Source organism: Penaeus chinensis, chromosome 19 (assembly GCF_019202785.1).
Source record: "Penaeus chinensis breed Huanghai No. 1 chromosome 19, ASM1920278v2, whole genome shotgun sequence".
Taxonomy (NCBI): domain Eukaryota; kingdom Metazoa; phylum Arthropoda; class Malacostraca; order Decapoda; family Penaeidae; genus Penaeus; species Penaeus chinensis.
This window is the reverse complement of record NC_061837.1, coordinates 7,052,711-7,069,540: the sequence shown is the minus strand read 5'-3', so window position 1 is coordinate 7,069,540 and position 16,830 is coordinate 7,052,711. Positions and strand designations below refer to the sequence as shown.

Genomic DNA, 16,830 nt, shown 5'->3' with positions numbered 1-16,830 from the left:
TCACCCTCCACCTGGCCCCCCTCCCCCTCCACCTGGCTCCCCTCCCTCCCGCCTCCCCGAAAGCGACCTCCCATCATGTGGAATATACGTGGGAGGCGACTGGCCCTTCCACCTATTGCGTACATCTTCCATTAATCGCTAGCTTGCACCAAGAGGTAATCCATGTCCCGTAACTTCCCTCAAAATGTCGCCAGGGGCCGCCCTTGCTTGCTCGGCGGCTGCATCGGGGCGCAGTGTCTGGCGGCGTTGACTTAGGGAACCATGATGGCGATGATGGTAGTCTATGTGATAGTCGATGTCAATGATATTAATGGTAATTGTTTTCTTTGCTTACTGGCTCTGATGATTCACGGTGCTATTACGATCGCGATTTTTTTTTTTCTCTCTCTCCCTCTCGGAATTATGGTGCAGTGATTACGTTGCTGATGGAAGTGCTAAGGCTAATAATGGAAATGACCCAATAATCCCCGCACGTTGAAATTTGTGTTAGGTGGATCCATGGCCTATTAAATCCTTATTGCCGAGGAACCCCCTGAAAGCCACTCGATATTAGCCCACGGACCTTGAACGTACGTTACGAGCCTCGACGTGTCAGACATATCACTCAGCCGCCCACATCGAGGCTACCCTGCACGCCCATTATCTTGGGTTTGGTTCGGGCTCTCGTGACGTGAGACCCTTCAGCCCGGCCGCCGCACAAGGGTCGGTTTCCCCAGACGTAAAGTGCCAGAAAGTGTCCCAGGCCAGGGAAACCTCATGGTAAGGGGTCGAGAGAGAGCGCGTGTGGGGGCCTTCACAACAAGGGGCGGCGCCGGCCATCTGGAGTGCCTCAGAGCCTCGAGGACCAGAGAGCCACTGGCCCTTGCCCCGCACGGCGGGTTACATGACACCGCCACCGCCTCTCACCCCAAGGCCTCTCCCTCACTCCTCGCGGCGCTTCTTGTTACGAGCCAATTTGAAGTTTAAGGAAACTAAATTATTACAGCTAATCATTTCTTTCATTCCATTTCTAATGATAATTGGTAAATACACCCGTACGAACACACACAAACACACACACACACACACACACACACACACACACACACACACACACACACACACACACACACACAATTATATATATGTATGTATATTTATATATAAATGTGTGCATATACTACAGTACTTCGCCCCAACAGCAATAGATCCGCGTTCTCTGCTAGTGTTGTAGTGGTTTCTAAATGTTTCTAAATGTTTCGCCGCAATCCGCGAGTCCTTCCGGCCGCCCCGAAGCCGGGCGGGCGGGGCCTCGAGCTCGTCTGGGCCGCGTCGTAAGTCACAGGTTATCCTCAGTGGAGAATTTCCCATTGTACTTTATGAGTCTGGACTGGAACTTACCGTCCCTGGGTTTTAATGTCTGTGAAATTGAGCGCAAATTAGCGCGTGCAGGAAAAGACAATGATGATAGTGCAGCGCAACATTACGAGGAAAGGGTTTGCGCGGCGATTCCCGCGGCCATGAGGCCTGGGCGCCCGCGAAAGGAGTCTGGCATTGCTAAAGACCCGATGCTAAATGACTGTAATCATTGCGCTCGTCAGCAGTACGCACGGTAGTTTCTTCTCTATTAACGCCACCACTCGAAGCATAATAGCAGTAAACTCATCAGGCGAGCACTTTGGAGCTCTCTCGCTCATTCGGCTTATGATGCACTAATGTGAGGGTTATCTGCCCAATGTGTCTTCTAGGATGATGCCCCAGTATTTTCCCCGGAACGCGAGATCTAGAAATATAGTCTTTTGCCGGACCACCCAGACAAGGCTTCAGGAGTCAGGAACACATTTGGCGGGAAAATTACCCGCCTAACCAAATGAGCCTCCCACGACCGCGAAGGCGAAGGCGCGCCGAAAAAATCTGCGCCGGGCGAGTGCGGCGTCATTTTTTAACGAGTTTTATTTTTTTTCTCTCTCTCTCTCTCTTTAAAACTGACAGCATCGACTACTTGTAATGTAGATCTAACAGATAGCTATAATTTCCTGTGTGCACGAGAAATCGATTTATAGATTCGACAGTCCTATTACCGACGAAACAACGAGCCAAGTGAGATTTCCGAGGAGGAGGAGCTGGAAGCCAGGGAAGGGAAGGCGGAAGGGAAACCCTCCCGAGACTCGGGCATGAGGCCAGGGTTGGGCAGAGGCGTCCAAGGGCAGGGAAGTGATGGCAGCTTGATGGGCATCTGGAAATTGACGGATGAGTGCGACTTGTCAAGGAAAGAGTTCGAGACGAAGGGTTATCATTGAGCGAAGTGCAGGTAAGGGTTCGACTGCATTCCGGCTCCTAGTTTGAACAAGGACGCTGAGATACACGGATCGGGCGGCGGAGCAATCTCAGAAATTGATATCCATGGATTAGGTGCCATCTCGTGTTTTGTTTAGGAGGTCGGCTTCTGCAATTTTGGGAGCGGATTTGCGAAAATCGTGAAGTGCACAGGTCCGCCCTCCCGTTCCCATGGGTGTGCACGTGTATGGATAGCGGCTGCGGGCGGCGCGAGAGAGCAAACCCTACAGACACGGCCTCGTCTGCCGTCAGCTCGCGACCACTTGCCTGCCGCGCCGGGATAATCACGGCTTGGACGCCAGCCAGACACTATGGAAATCAGATTGAAAACTGAATTATTCTTGAGAAAAATGACGTAAACATGAGACGGGTATCAGCTCGGAATATTTTTGAATACGGTATACGAATTAATTTAGGATTCGCTTCAGTCAGGAAATTCTGCTATCGCTTTTTGCTGTCGAAATTTCCCTCGTTGATTTACGCAGTTTTATTTTACTTTAATTTCTAAGTCCTTTAGCGCAGCTGGGCGAAAAAAGGATAATTGATTTTTTACGCCATGGAGAGCCTCAGTCGGATAAGCGTCGATGGCGGCTGCGCTCCGAAAATTGAGGGAAGGGACAAGAACTGTTTTCGGATTTCCTCGCTTCGCGTCATATTACTGTCAGGAATCAGGGCGCGGAGATCAGTTGGCGGGGGAGAGGAGGGCGGGAGGGGCGGGCGGAGGGGATCGAGACGAGCCGATGATAACCAGAACACGAAGTTGCCCATCGCCAGCGATCTAAGAGGAAAAGGCGCTTAGTTGAGAGGGGGTGGCTCCGAGGAAAAGGGAAGAGGAAAATCCGAAAAAGGGGGGAAGGTGTTTAAGAGTTGTAGGGAATCCAATTTCAACCTAGGTCTTATTCTGTCACGTAGATATTTTTCGTATTAATCCCAAGAGTGGAAAGGAAAGGCGTGAGGCGCACGATGCCTGTCGAGAAACAAAAACTTGATAAATTAAGCGTAATTGTGGGTCTTCATAAGCGATGCAGTCTTCTTGGGAGTCGCTTATTACCTCGAGATGGATTTGCCCTTTCCAGACCATCATGGCGGCGTCTCTCTGTTTTGGTGGTCTTCGTGTGCCTAGGCCTTGCGTCAGGGGGAGGGGGGTGGGGGGGGGTCAGCATGAGTGGGTTATAATAAGTGGATGAATTATTTATCGGTGACATTATACTTGTTTTTTCTTCCCACTCCGTAACCCTCACAACGCCCTCGAGCTTTTCTCTATACTAACTTATTGATTTCCGACCTTCTCGAAACCAGATTGTAAGCCCCGGGTCATTAGAGGCTTCTGAAGGCCTCCCTGGCCTCTCATCACGCAGCAGGGATCTTATCCAGCACTCGGACCCGCCTCCCTTTGGCTGGCTCTTGCTGGCACTTTATAGAGGCACCCTTTCTCCGTCTATCCCCTCCCCCAACCTCTTCCTGCTTATCCTCCCTCCTCCTTCCTTATCATCCTCCTCCTTCACTATCCTCCCCTATCCTCCCTTATCGTATTCCTCCCCTATCCTCCCTCCTCCTCCTCCTCCCCTATCCTCCCTCCTGCTCCTCCTCTTCCTCCTCTTCCTCCTCCTCCTCCTCCTCCTCCTCCTCCTCCTCCTCCTCCTCCCCTATCCTCCCCTATCCTCCCCTATCCTCCCTCCTCCACCTCCTCCCCTATCCTCCCTCCTCCTCCTCCTCCTCCCCTATCCTCCCTCCTCCTCCTCCTCCTCCCCTATCCTCCCTTCTCCTCCTCCTCCTCCTCCTCCTCCTCCTCCTCCTCCTCCTCCTCCTCCTCCTCCTCCTCCTCCCCTATCCTCCCTTCTCCTCCTCCTCCCCTATCCTCCCTTCTCCTCCTCCTCCCCTATCCTCCCTCCTCCTCCTCCCTCCTTATCCTCCTCCTTCCCTATCCTCCTCTTTCCCTATCCTCCTCTTTCCCTATCCTCCTCTTTCCCTATCCTCCTCTTTCCCTATTCTCCTCTTTCCCTATCCTCACCCTCCCCTATCCTCCTCTTTCTTCCCTATCCTTTTCATTTCCCTTCCCCTTCCCTTCCCCTCATGCATCTCAAGAGGCCCACTGATCTGAACTGGCTACAATTTAGCCGTCTCTCCCTCTCTGCCTACAGTCAAATGGCAGCCACAATACACAACTGATGGAACTGATGCCTAAGCAGATTGAAGTTCGGGAGACGAACGGAAAAAAAGTTGTGAATGGCACCATAGTTAGAATTTTAAAGAAAAAATGGAAATAACCTCACAATTTTGTTCAAACTTTTTAACTCTAGGAATGAATTTGGAAGCGGTCATTGGATGTTTGGCTCATGGGCTAAGTACGCGAGAGAAGTGGGGTATTCGTCTCCCTAAGCAACTTGTAAGGTAGTGTGTCTCTCGCTCCGGTGATCGTATACATCATTCCATTCTTCTACGTCTTCTTCTTCTTCGTTTCATTTCTTTTGTGAGATATCATGGACGAGATTTTCAGACGTGAATGGATTTTTCGAAGGGCCAAGGGATGATGGATAGTCGGTGTTTAATGGGGAAGAACAAACACATCAGAGGCGTAAGTTCCATCCACCCTCACATAACACACTCTCTCCCTCCTCTTTCCTTCCTTCTCCCCCCTCCTCCCTCCCTTCTCCCGCCTCTCTCACCCCTTGTCCCCCTCCCTCCTTCCTTCCCTCTCCCTCCTCTCTCCTCCCTCCTCCCTCGCACCCCCCTTCCTCCTACCTTTTCCTTCCTCCCTCTTCTGCAGACCATCAACATTACCACTGAGATATCGAGGATGAGTCAGTCGCTCGCTTTCCCTCCGTCTTGCCGAGAGTTTGGAATTCATTAGCCGCGGAACGAGTCTCTCTCGACGACCCATAGAGATGGTTGGGATCTTCCAGTAATCCTTAACGGGCCATTAAGCTGTCTCTCGCGGACTCCAGCTGGCGCTGCAGTGCTGTGCGGCGGTTCTGATTCTGCCCCTCCCCCTCCCCCTGACAGTGCACAGCTTTGCACGCGTTCCCTTGTTGGCTTCGGGTAGGTGAACATCGGAAGGATGTGTCGATCGAACTCATTTGTCCATGCATTAATAGCTGTTAATGACCCTGGCATCGAAAATCCATTCCGATAATAGCTCGTCTAGAGTGACGACACCGCGTCCTTTTGTAGCGTCCCGGAGAGGCCGAGAGGAACGACAGTGATGAAGGAGCATCGGTGTGGGAACGAGAAGTGGACTTCGACTCGTGGCACCGGAAGCCATTAGCGAAGGAGCCGCGCTGTTACGAGGGGATGAAATCGCTTCAGAGATGAGATTTGCGAGCCCAAGCCTCACTACTTAAAACTGAAAGATGCCTCTTAGGATACGGGAGCCTTGTCGCCCCCTCCCCGTCCCCTGCAGATGGACTGGCTGCTGGGAACAGGAGGCAGGAGCGGAATGGATGTTGATTTTATGCTCCGGCGATACAATAATCACGTGTCTGGGAGGAGTCCGACGAGGAGCGTAATGTACGGTTCTTGGGCATAACAAAGTGTGTGTGCATTCACGAGGGAAGGGGAGAATCCGGAAGTCAATTTTCCCCTCACGTGGGCGCGCGGCGTCGGTGGTTGAAGGGGGAGGGGGTATTGACAGTCCCGCGGGGGTGAGCGTGAGAGAGCGGAGGGCGGCGCGAGTACATCCCCCGCATTCTTCGCAGCCTCATACATTCACGCCTCGCGTCTCGCCGCATTTCTCCGTCACACCGAAGCTTTCTCAAAACGGAGCAGAAGCCAAAGAAGACAATGGGATAAGGAGACAAAGTCAGACATACCGGGAGGGAGGGCTTCGGGGCGCTCTTCTGGCACTCGGGATGGCACTCCTTGTTATAGTGAAATGGTTATTGCTCTCTTACGTTATCCTACAACGAGCCTTCTGGCAAAACCCTTTCATTGTGGCAATAATGTTTCTGTCCGGAGACACAAGCCCGAGATTAGCCCTGTGCTAATGGCAGCCGAGATTGGGATCAAGAGTGTCTTGAAGAGATGCGGTTTTGGCATCTGACACTCACCCGCACTCCTACATCACAAACCTGGGATCTTTAGATAGGCAGATTAGATCTAAAGGCTCCGAACAAACACAACATCGTCAGTTTACTCAAAGTACCATTACGCTAATTGATGGAACCTCGTTTTTTCCTCTCCGGCGTTCATACACTCTTTTTTCTCTCTTCGTTCGAATGAGCTGTGATGAGATTGACACGTGATTTTTTTTTTTTTTTTTTTTTTTTTTTTGAGCGAGGTTGCGTGTTTTCGACGATTCTGGAATCTGGGATTTATTTCGTCCTTGCAAATGGCTTTCAGGCGAGGGTTAAATCACAGAATGCACCGCCGAGCCCCGATGATTAATGGGGCCCCAGATCTGACAAACTTTGTTCACACATTATCGTGTAAGCGCTCGCGTCGCTCCGAGGTTCCTAATGGTTTTCTTTCTTTCATTTTCTTTTTCGTTCCGCCCCCTTTTTTTCCCCCGCACGGTGCTCATGCAAACCTTCAGTCGGCGCCCTGAAGATAAGGATAAGGAGTTTCCAGAAAGGGCTGTTGTCTCCTCCGTTGCGCGCACGGCGGTCTTCCTTTTCTTTTCTTTTCGTTGTCCTTAATAATATTATTATGATGATGATTTTTCTCCTCCTCCTCTTCCTCCTCCTACTCTTCCTCCTCCTCCTCTTCCTCCTCCTCCTCCTCCTCCTCCTCCTCCTCCTCCTCCTCCTCCTCCTCCTCCTCCTCCTCCTCCTCCTTTTCCTCCCCCTCCTCTTCCTCTTCTCCTCCTCCTCTCCTACTCTTCACGATGAAGATATATTTGAAAAGAGCAAGGTTTAATCCATTTATTCCTTTAGCCAAATAGCCATCCTCTGAAGGACATGCCCCTTCCTTCAGGGCGTAGCATCCTCGGCCCCCAAATCCCGGCGACTCCCTAAGAAAATGTATGACTAAGGCAAGGCGACCGAGACCCAGTGATTGACGGCCTCAGCTTACCCACCATTACACTAATCATTGTTTGCTTCCGATCCAGGCGGGCTTCCTCTGCCTCCCAGCCGCCTGCCCCCTTTCCCTCTTCTCTTCTTCCCTTTTCCCCTGTCCTCCTTCTCCTCTTCTCCTCCTTCACCTCTTTCTCCTCTTTTCCTTCTTCCCTTATTCCCCTCTTTTCCTTCTTCCCCTCTTCTCCTCCTTCTTTTCTCTTCTCCTTCTTCTTCTCTTTTCTTCTTCTCCTCCCTCATTCCTGTTCCGCTCCTCTTCCCTTCTCCCTTTCCCCCCCCCCCTCCCTCCCCGCCCCTTCCCTCTTCCGTGCGATCTTCCTTCATCTCGTTAGTCTTTCTTATTGGGTTATTGATTTTCTCCAGCCTGATGCCGAAAATTAATGGATCGTCAGTCATGATCTTCTTTGTACTTCCCCAAGTTTACTCTCTATTTCTCTTTCTCTTTTCGCTTGCTGTCCTTTCCTCTATTTTGTAGGGTACGTTTTCATGTGCACTCTCTCGCTGTAATGAATATTGGGATATATTGATAGGAGAAGGAAAAAAATCTTGTTTGTTTTAGGAATATTAAGCCCCAGTTTCGAGTTTTTTTTTTTTTCTTTTTCTTTTCTTTTAATTCAATGAGGAAAAAGATATTGCCATCGTGCATTTACTTTTCTCGGTATCCGCGTTCTCCCTTTCTCCTGTTTGCCGCTCGGCTTCGTCTCAGCGCTCGTTGTTGCGACGCAAACTCGACGCGACCCCAGAGCCGATCGTGCGCCGATGGGGAGATGGCATCTCCTGTCATTCGGAGGAGGACCCGTTCGAGGGCTGACACGGTCCCGACGCCCACCCACCCGCGCCACCCACCTCTGCCCCGCGCTCTGGCCGCCGCCCACACGCCGCCCGACACCCTCTTCATCCCCCGCCACTTGCGTCTGTCGTCAGATAAAACGCCGCCGTGATTTATGATGCCGCCCGTATCTGATAGTTCCGGCACGGGGAGTGGGGAGGGGGGGGGTTGTCCTGCACGGGGGGAGGGAGGGGAGGGGAGGGGGGAGCTGCTTGAATGGTGGGAGTGTACGAGCCAGATAAAAGTACGGGGAGAAGGGAGAACAAACAAAGAGGAAAGAGAGAGAGAAAATGAGGAGAAATGGGAGGAGGAAGGCGAGAGGAAAATGAAATGAAAGTGAAGGAGTTGCAAGTTGCTGAAAAGAGCCAAATTATAAGTAAAATGACCCCAAAAAGAAAAAAAATCAGGATTAAGCAAACCAAAAAAAACAAGATAAATAAAGATAATAACAGCAAATTACAATGACATTTTCAGCATGAATTGATAGTAAGGAAAAATAGCAAAGGTAAACAATCAATGCAAAATGACGAAGGAATTAGAAATGGAGATTGAAGAGCCTGTCTGTCGTAGGAGGCGAAGTAGTTGCCAAATCAGGAATTTCAGGCACACCGAAGTCATAAGTCACTGCAGGCTGAAGGCGGAGGATTATGAGTTGAATTAATGGCAAATGATAAATGGTAAAGGATTTTTTGTTTGTTTGCATTTGTTACGTAGAAGGAGAGGGCGAGAGTGGGGGGGGATAAGGGCCTTGGTTATCGGAGACAGACGGGTGACTTTACACACACAAACACACACACACACACACACACACACACACACACACACACACACACACACACATATATATATATATATATATATATATATATATATATATATATATATATAAAATCATGTCCTGGCCATTATTTATCCGAGGAGTATTCTTTCGTTATGGTCTCCTAGCTCTCATTGTTAGCAGTGAGAACGCGCGTTCATGTAGCCTATCGTCCCTCGATATAGGCTACGCTCTCAGAGGCCGGGTTGGCGCTGTATTGCCTCGCGGGATGGCACTATTATTTAACATCCATCACACTCTGTCTTGCGGTTTGTTGCTTCCGTCGTGGTCGCGCTGCGCCTCCGCCAATGGCCCGTGAGGTCTCCTTCGTCTTCTCCTAAGAGGCGCGACGGTCCGCTTCTCATCTGCTTTCTCTCCTATATACTCTGTCTTTTCTTTCATGTACTGTTACTTTTTTCTCTTCCCTTTTCTTCTCCCCGCCCTTTCTATCTCTTTTCTTTTTATCCCGCTTTTCTGATTTATCCTCTCTTTCCCCTCTCTCTTGGCTCCCTCCCTCCCTCCCTCCCTCCCTCCCTCCCTCCCTCCCTCCCTCTCCCTCCCTCCCTGCCTCCCTCCCTTCCTCCCTCTCTCATCCCGCCGTCTCTTCCCTTCTCTCTCATTTGTTTCCTTTTATCTCTCTCTTTTCTGAACTTTGCATTTGGGATGTTTTGGCGACTTGCCATGGTTCTCTTGCTACTCACATAGCCTTCTTCAATACTTGCATGTTTCTCTATATATTTTACTGAATTTCATCTCAACATTGTTATTCTTAAATTTTTAAAGTTTATTCCTTGCGTTGTCGGTTACCATGACTCCTTTGGTCCTTGCATTTCCAATCTTTCATTCGCTTGACGTATTAGCTTTCAGACCTTTGGCAAGAGGGAAGGGAGAAGAGAGAGAGAGATGAGGGAAAGAGAAAATGGAAATATGTATAAGGGAAAGGTCTAGAGTAAACTGCTGGGGGGGGGGGGGGAGAGAGGTCGTTATGTCGCTTGTAGCCACCCCCTTTTTACCCCCCCCCCCCTCTACTTCTCCCTTTTTGATTACATTATTGACGTAATAACCCGGAAAATATGGCCGCTGTGAGTGGGGAAGGCTTATCCACGATTATGCTAACAACCGTAGTCGCCGGAATGCGCGATGCCGGATGGTAATTTTGATATATATTTTTCAATTATGTATATGAGCTGCAGAGAGCCGCGTGTTGGATAGCCGGCATGAGGAATGAGAAGTGAATTTTAAAAGGCGAATCCCCGAAGTGGTACAACGATGGCGGGTGTGATTGCCAGCGCGAACGGAGGGCGTACGATAATATGAGCAACCCACAACGACGTCTAAAAGGTTTCGGCGGGAAGATTACGCTCGGTGTCGATGCACGATGATAGATAGGTTTCAATATTACTTTTTTCCTATCCCCTACCCCGTGATGGATCCTATGAATTTAATATCAAACCAATTATTCATGGCGATTGATCAAATGGATTAGGAGTTGAATTTGATTCTCGTTTCTTGCGCGTTCCACTCACAGACGAGCGGATGTTATTTGTTTCTTCTTGTGTGGATTGATGGATGGGTTGAAGATTATGCAAGCTGGGTTGTCGGGATCCTGTTTGTACAGCGCGGACGCTCGCCGGGGAATTTTATTTTTATTTTTCTTCTAAATAACTCCTTGTCGTCGTGTTTGATTTATTAATTTGCCTAATGATGTGATGGAGACCATTTTTTTTCTGTCGTGTTGGCATGCGGTGATTCACCGATCTGTTGGGTTGGCAGCCATGTTTACAAGCACGGAAAGCGATTGGCGAGAGGAGAGAGAGAGGACGAGACAATGGCAGGGAAGAAATGTAAATGAAGAAGATAAACGACATAGCAAAGATGGAAAGAGAGGGGCTGAGCGAGAGGGAGAAAGGAGGAGGAAGGAGAGGGGCGAGATTACAGGAGCGAAAAGGCCGGTGCATATGAGGCGGAGACGGGAGAAGGGGAAGGTGACGGCGAAATATTGGAGGAAGGAGATCCTTTTACAGATTGGAAGAAAACGAGGAGGAGAGGATTAGACGGCCTTAAAAAAGAAATAGTATATGAAGTTCATTTTATTGCCATTTTTGAGGAGAATAGTGTAGGGCCACGAAGGCAGAGGCAGCGGTTGCAGAGGCCAGGCAACGGGGGCGGCTGCTGAATATTCATATTTTGACAAGTCATTTTAACGATATGAGCCGCGCCCTCGCCGTCCTCCCTCGGCGCCGGCGATATTCGCGTGCTCCGGGTGGCCAGGCCCTGGGCGGCGCTGCACTGTGCTCTTCGCGTCTGGACAAGGTATTGTGCACGGGTTGTATACACGGGTTAAATACACTGCGGGCGTCCTCGTCACGTCGTCGCCGTGACCCTGGCGCTTGCATGCCTTGAAAGATGACCTTGCCATAGCATTATAAAACGCAAAGTATGTGTCTTATTACTGGTAGTTAACACAATTTGCATAAAGATATTGATAGCAAAAATAATTTATCACTGCAGGTGAGGTATTTTTTATCGCGTGGGTTTTTGTAAAATTTTCGTGTGTAAATGTTTGACCTCGACTTATGCCACTATTCCATATTCAGTTGTCACTCGGGCACTGCCACTTGGCATAATCCTATTGGCTAAGCTCCTTTTTTATTAGTGTAAGATGAGTATCATTCGTAAATGATGATAAGGTAATCGCGGTGCCGCTCTCGCGAGGTACCTGATGCAGTGCTCGCTCGAAGACAGGGGAAGAGTCTGGAGAACATTTATTTTATGTTTGATTTGTATTTGGTGCCAGTGTTGCCAGGCGAATTTATTGCAACCTCTGAGGTAAGACATCTGAATAAATCTCTGAGGAGTATTAGGACGAGATCTAACATTTGGCAACCATGCAATCCGTCTTCAGGGTGTAAGTTGCCGCCAAAATATTTCCCTTGCCTTTCGCTCCGGCGCGCACGGGAAACTAGCCTTTACGCAGCCCGTTCGCAGGGCCTCTTTTCCCGCGTCCCGAAGGTGCCGTCGTGATAAGCGCAAGTGCTAAGGGATTATTTGTCCAAACACACATTAGCTGCATTTGAGTGATGGTTGCTGGTGTGGAGGATGGTGATGGGAGGTGGTGATGAGGGAGATGGTGAAATGTGGAAGGGCAGGGGCGGGGGAGGGAAGGGCGGGAGATGATGCGGAAAGACCCGTTGTGTTTATTAGATTTGCTCACACTCAGGAACCCGTGAGTGTGAGTGTGAGTGTGAGCGTGCGTGCGAAGGGGTTGTAAGGGCAGGGAGGCTAAGGGTCGTGAGAGGAAAGAATAAGAAAAGGGGAAGGGCGTCGCGGAGTGGGGGAGGGGGTGGACGAGGGGAAGGCGTCGCGGGGGTTAGATGAAGGTAATAGGGGGCGTGCTTAAATCAATTAGGCGGATGAAGCCACGTGATGTGACATGAGACCACGAGATGCTCTTAATTAAAAAAAAAGAAAAGAAAATGTGACCTACCTTTAACGCCTTCGTAGGTATTACGCCCCCGTGGCATGAGGGCAGGAAGGGGATTGGGAGGGCGGGGGAAAGATTTGTAGAGGATCAGGGTCTTAAGTCTCGGTTGAATAGCTGATTTTAATTTGTCTCTGGGATGGGGATTCGATAATGTTTTGAAAGTGAAAGGAAACGTCTTTGGGAAATCCCATGATGAATTGCCGCCTAGCCTACAGCTTGATTTGCGATGATATTTTCTCTCTCTCTCTCTCTCTCTCTCTCTCTCTCTCTCTCTCTCTCTCTCTCTCTCTCTCTCTCTCTCTCTCTCTCTCTCTCTCTCTCTCTCCCTCCCTCCCTCCCTCCCTCCCTCCCTCCCTCCCTCCCTCCCATATCTCCCACTCTCCCCCACTCTCCCCCACCGTCACCCTCCTGACACATTTTACTATTATCTCTCCTATTTATCCCCGTTTCTCCCTTCTCTCTCCCCTAGGTAATGTCAATATGCCCACTGTTTATTCAGTTCTTTTTCCTCTATACAAAAACGGTTTAGTCTCGGCAATATTATTAATGACGCTGCCCTTTAAGAAATGTTTAGGGAAGCGACGCCTGAAATAGGGCTCTGGGTTACTCCGCGACCCCTAAATGGATTGATTCTACATACGTGGCTTCTCCCGTGTCAGCTTGGCCGCCTGCAGGATCCAAAGCTTCAGTTTAATGCTTACCAACAACATTGATCACAGTGAGACCAGTGTGACTCAGTGTTGGAGTGTAACAACATGTGACTTGTTAGCATGCGTCCGTGTTGGGGAAGACGCAAGCAGTGAACACGAGAGCCATGAAAGACAATTCTGATAAGGAAGTGTTGGTTGAGGCAGTCACTCGATACCCTATAGCCCACTCAACAACGACGAGTGGCGTGTTGTTATTTTATTGGCGGAGAGGCGGTGGTTGTTGTGGCTTGAGTGTTGGTGTTGTGGGGGTGATTGCTTATCTTGGAGCCCTTGTTTTCCGCCGCAATGGACGCCCGTCACCTGCGTCTTATGTCGGGTGCCAGGAAGTTCGCGCTCCTTGTTGGTGCTGCCGTCAAGGGATGTCTGTTTGCTTGTTGCGAGAGTGACCCACGGGTGGCGTTCGTGTCTTCGCCCGTTGGCTTTTTGTTTGATTGATTTCGTCGTGTTCTTTATCTTTGCGCCGGTGGTCAGCCCGACGTGGTTTGAATGCATTAACTGCAGGCTGTTTACATATGATTTGACTTATATGTTTACCCTTGTTCTTCCTGAGCGAAGGTTTTATCATTCCGCGCGATGCGAGGGCCGCCAGCCTTACCGGGCGCATTCACCCCGCTTTGCATGCGTCAGAAGGGATTCTCCCTCCACGCATTATCAGTGTGCGCGAACAGTAATTCCTATCCAAAGGGCATAATGCCTCAAGTGTGAGGTCGGGCATCGCCAAAGTAAAGATCGGGGATTCAGAAGTGGCCCTTGAGAGGATTTGGGCGTGTTTGGACAGTCGGGCGCATTGTGTGGCTGCGGGAAATAGGAAGGCTGGGCTGGCCGGGGTTTGACGGATCCCTAGGTTGGTGAAGCACCGTGTATTGTATTATGATATCATTGCCAAATGCATTGCGAGTTTAGTTATTATCAGGCATTTGCATCGGACATTTGTATGGAAAAATTTGTGGGGATCCGTACCTTATCTTATCCTTGTGAAGATGAAGAAGGTTCCGCACGCGGTCTTTCAGTAAGATGAGGGAGGGGTGGGTCAATATGAAGCAAGGTTCGTGTAGGCAGGATTTATTCTTATTTCCAAAATCCTACCAGCCCTAGCGATTGTTGCTGTATCAACTGAAACCATTGCTGCTGAGGTATAGACTTTGCACCGTGCCGTGGGTATGGGACGCCGTCTAAACCGTATGCTGTTGCATCTTAAATTAATTACGTTTCATTGAGCGTTTAGACAAATGTTTGTGCCGTTGTTATCAAGATGAACGCGGGGGTTTAATGGGCGGCCATAATGAGAACCCAAGGACTTTGATCCAATTTAGATTAAGGTAATGACGACGGCGAGCGTGCGGTGAAGCAGCAAGGTTTTGATTAAGCGGCGGCGCTGGCAAGGGCGTGCGTCGGGCAGCCGTGCAGGACATGCGCCGTCCCCACGCTGTCCCCGTCAGCCGCCGTCGCCCGCTGACCCAAGGGCGCTGCGTGGCACTGTTCGACCTCACCGTTGTGCCGTGAAGTGCATCAGACATACAAATACTAGTAAATGATATTGCACTTGGTCAGAAGCACTGTGAAGCACTCCCTAATTACCATTTTTAATGTCGCGATCTCAAGAGTATGACGCGTTTCTAAGTGACCCCTGCCGTAGCGTCCTGCCCAGTTTGCTGAATCAGTCCTTATGACATGTTCGATTTCCATTAGTTTTACGTATTTTTAATCCCATTTTTTTTTTCTCATTTTCATACGCTCCCTCGGTTTAATTACTTACCTTCCCCTTGTTCCCTTTCATTGGCGGAGTTGCCATTGATACGTATTTGGTTCGCCAGGAGTAAATTAGCGTGACGTCACCAGTCGTAAGTGTCTGCCTCCGGACTCGGTGTCCCTTCCGCCCTGCCGCGCTTTCTTCGTCCTCTCAGGGTCCGCTGCGTCGCCCCCTCCCCCTGACACCGTCCCTGCTGACCCCCTGCCGATGTTTATGGAGGCATCGGAGCTCCCCCTCTGCGAGGCAGCCAACCCGAACCCGACCCGGACCGACCAACGGGTTTATAGCACGGAGTGTTTTATGCGAGGGTTGAGTCGGTCAGCGAGAGGTTTATGCGTGGTTTAGTCGAGTTAGGACATGGGTGATGGTAGTCGCTGCGGAGTTTAGGGAAGGATTGTGTCATGTTCGGGCTTTGTGCGAGCGGACGACTGGGTTATCCGAGTTCGACGAACAGAAAACGGGAGGAGACGCTTTTGGGTCGTGCGTCGGCGTTGCTTCGGGGACGGTTGGCGTGTGCGTTTCGAAGGCGCGTCGTCGGTGTTTTTTGCAACCAGTCTGGCCCTCAGATATATTTATAAAAAAGGCCATCCTCCTAAAAGTATGCCACTCATGTTAATTAGACAACTTTGCGCCGTGGTCATGACAAGTTTATGACACTTTTAAAGCAGTGTTGGTATTCCTCACGAGTCCAAGTACCTGCAGTGATAATATCCCGAGTGAAAGCACGAGGAGCTCCTGTGCTCCCCCGAGGGCCCGGCCGCAGCCCCATGGAGAGCATCGTGACATTCTTAATATTATTGTTTACATCTCCAACCGGGCGGGACTCGAGGCTCGTAAAATTCCTTGCACGCTAAGGATTACTAGCGTGATTTGGGTGGTCGCTGTTATGAAACGTGGGGATAAACTTGTGCGAAGGAGCTTTATCCTTTCTGCCCTTTTGAGTGTGGAAATGTATGCGTTTGTTTGTTTTAGTGTCGCTTATAAACAGTCGTGCATCGTGTCGGAGATTTGGCAACGCCTACAGAGTTCTTGAGGGTAGATGTTATCGGTTGCATCTAGGCCTACGTTATCTCTCCCCTTTCGAGGGATTACGGCGAGGTGTGTCGGCGGGAGAGTTCAAGTGCTGCCTCAACGACCCGCTTCGGAAAGTTTGTATTTTGTGGGTTGGGCACCGGGTTAATGCGTCCTTTGTATCCCTTCTCCCTGCGGTATAATCCTGGATATCCCGCGGGAGGATCTAGGCCGCATTTACCCTTTTCCTGAGGACCCCGCTGCCCTGGCTCGGTCGGCTCCGGCGGGCTCGTTCCCACAGATGTCGACTAATGGCATATCCTACTATTGCCCCCTCCCCTCCCTTCCCTGCCTCCTCCCTCCCTCCCTCTCACCCTCTCTTTCTTCTCCCCCACCCCCACCTCGTGTCCCTCTCCACTTGACCCATTTCCCTACACTTAACAGACCCATTTTTCCACAACGTTCTATTTTAGGAAATGCCAATTGGTATATAGCTGGGCATTAGTTGACGACTGAAAGCAATGCATCATCCTTCGAAGCTGATGCCACCTGATCCCTCTGTTCCTGAATTCCTCCACTGATTCACTTATTGCTCACGTGTTGCCGATTGTAGTGCTATCTTGTCACCAGTCCAGTATATACGTTTCATTAGTCAACGAAACTTATTTATGTGTGTCGTTATATCTGTTATATATATATATATATATATATATATATATATATATATATATATATATATAATTATTTATTTATTTATTTATTTATTTATTTATTTATTTACACACACATGGAGACACACACTCGCACGCACGCAACACACACACACACACACACACATACCACATATACCACATATCACAACCGCTGCCTTGAAATCTTGTAAAGCACCACAAGGTGTTCC

The 16,830-nt window shown here is 49.8% G+C and overlaps 1 protein-coding gene across 2 annotated transcripts in view; it reads left to right on the top strand.

Annotated features, from left to right (window-relative positions):
• Positions 1-16,830, top strand: part of LOC125035333 (ephrin-B1-like) — a 275,883-nt gene that overhangs the window by 250,513 nt on the left and 8,540 nt on the right. The window lies entirely within an intron of this gene.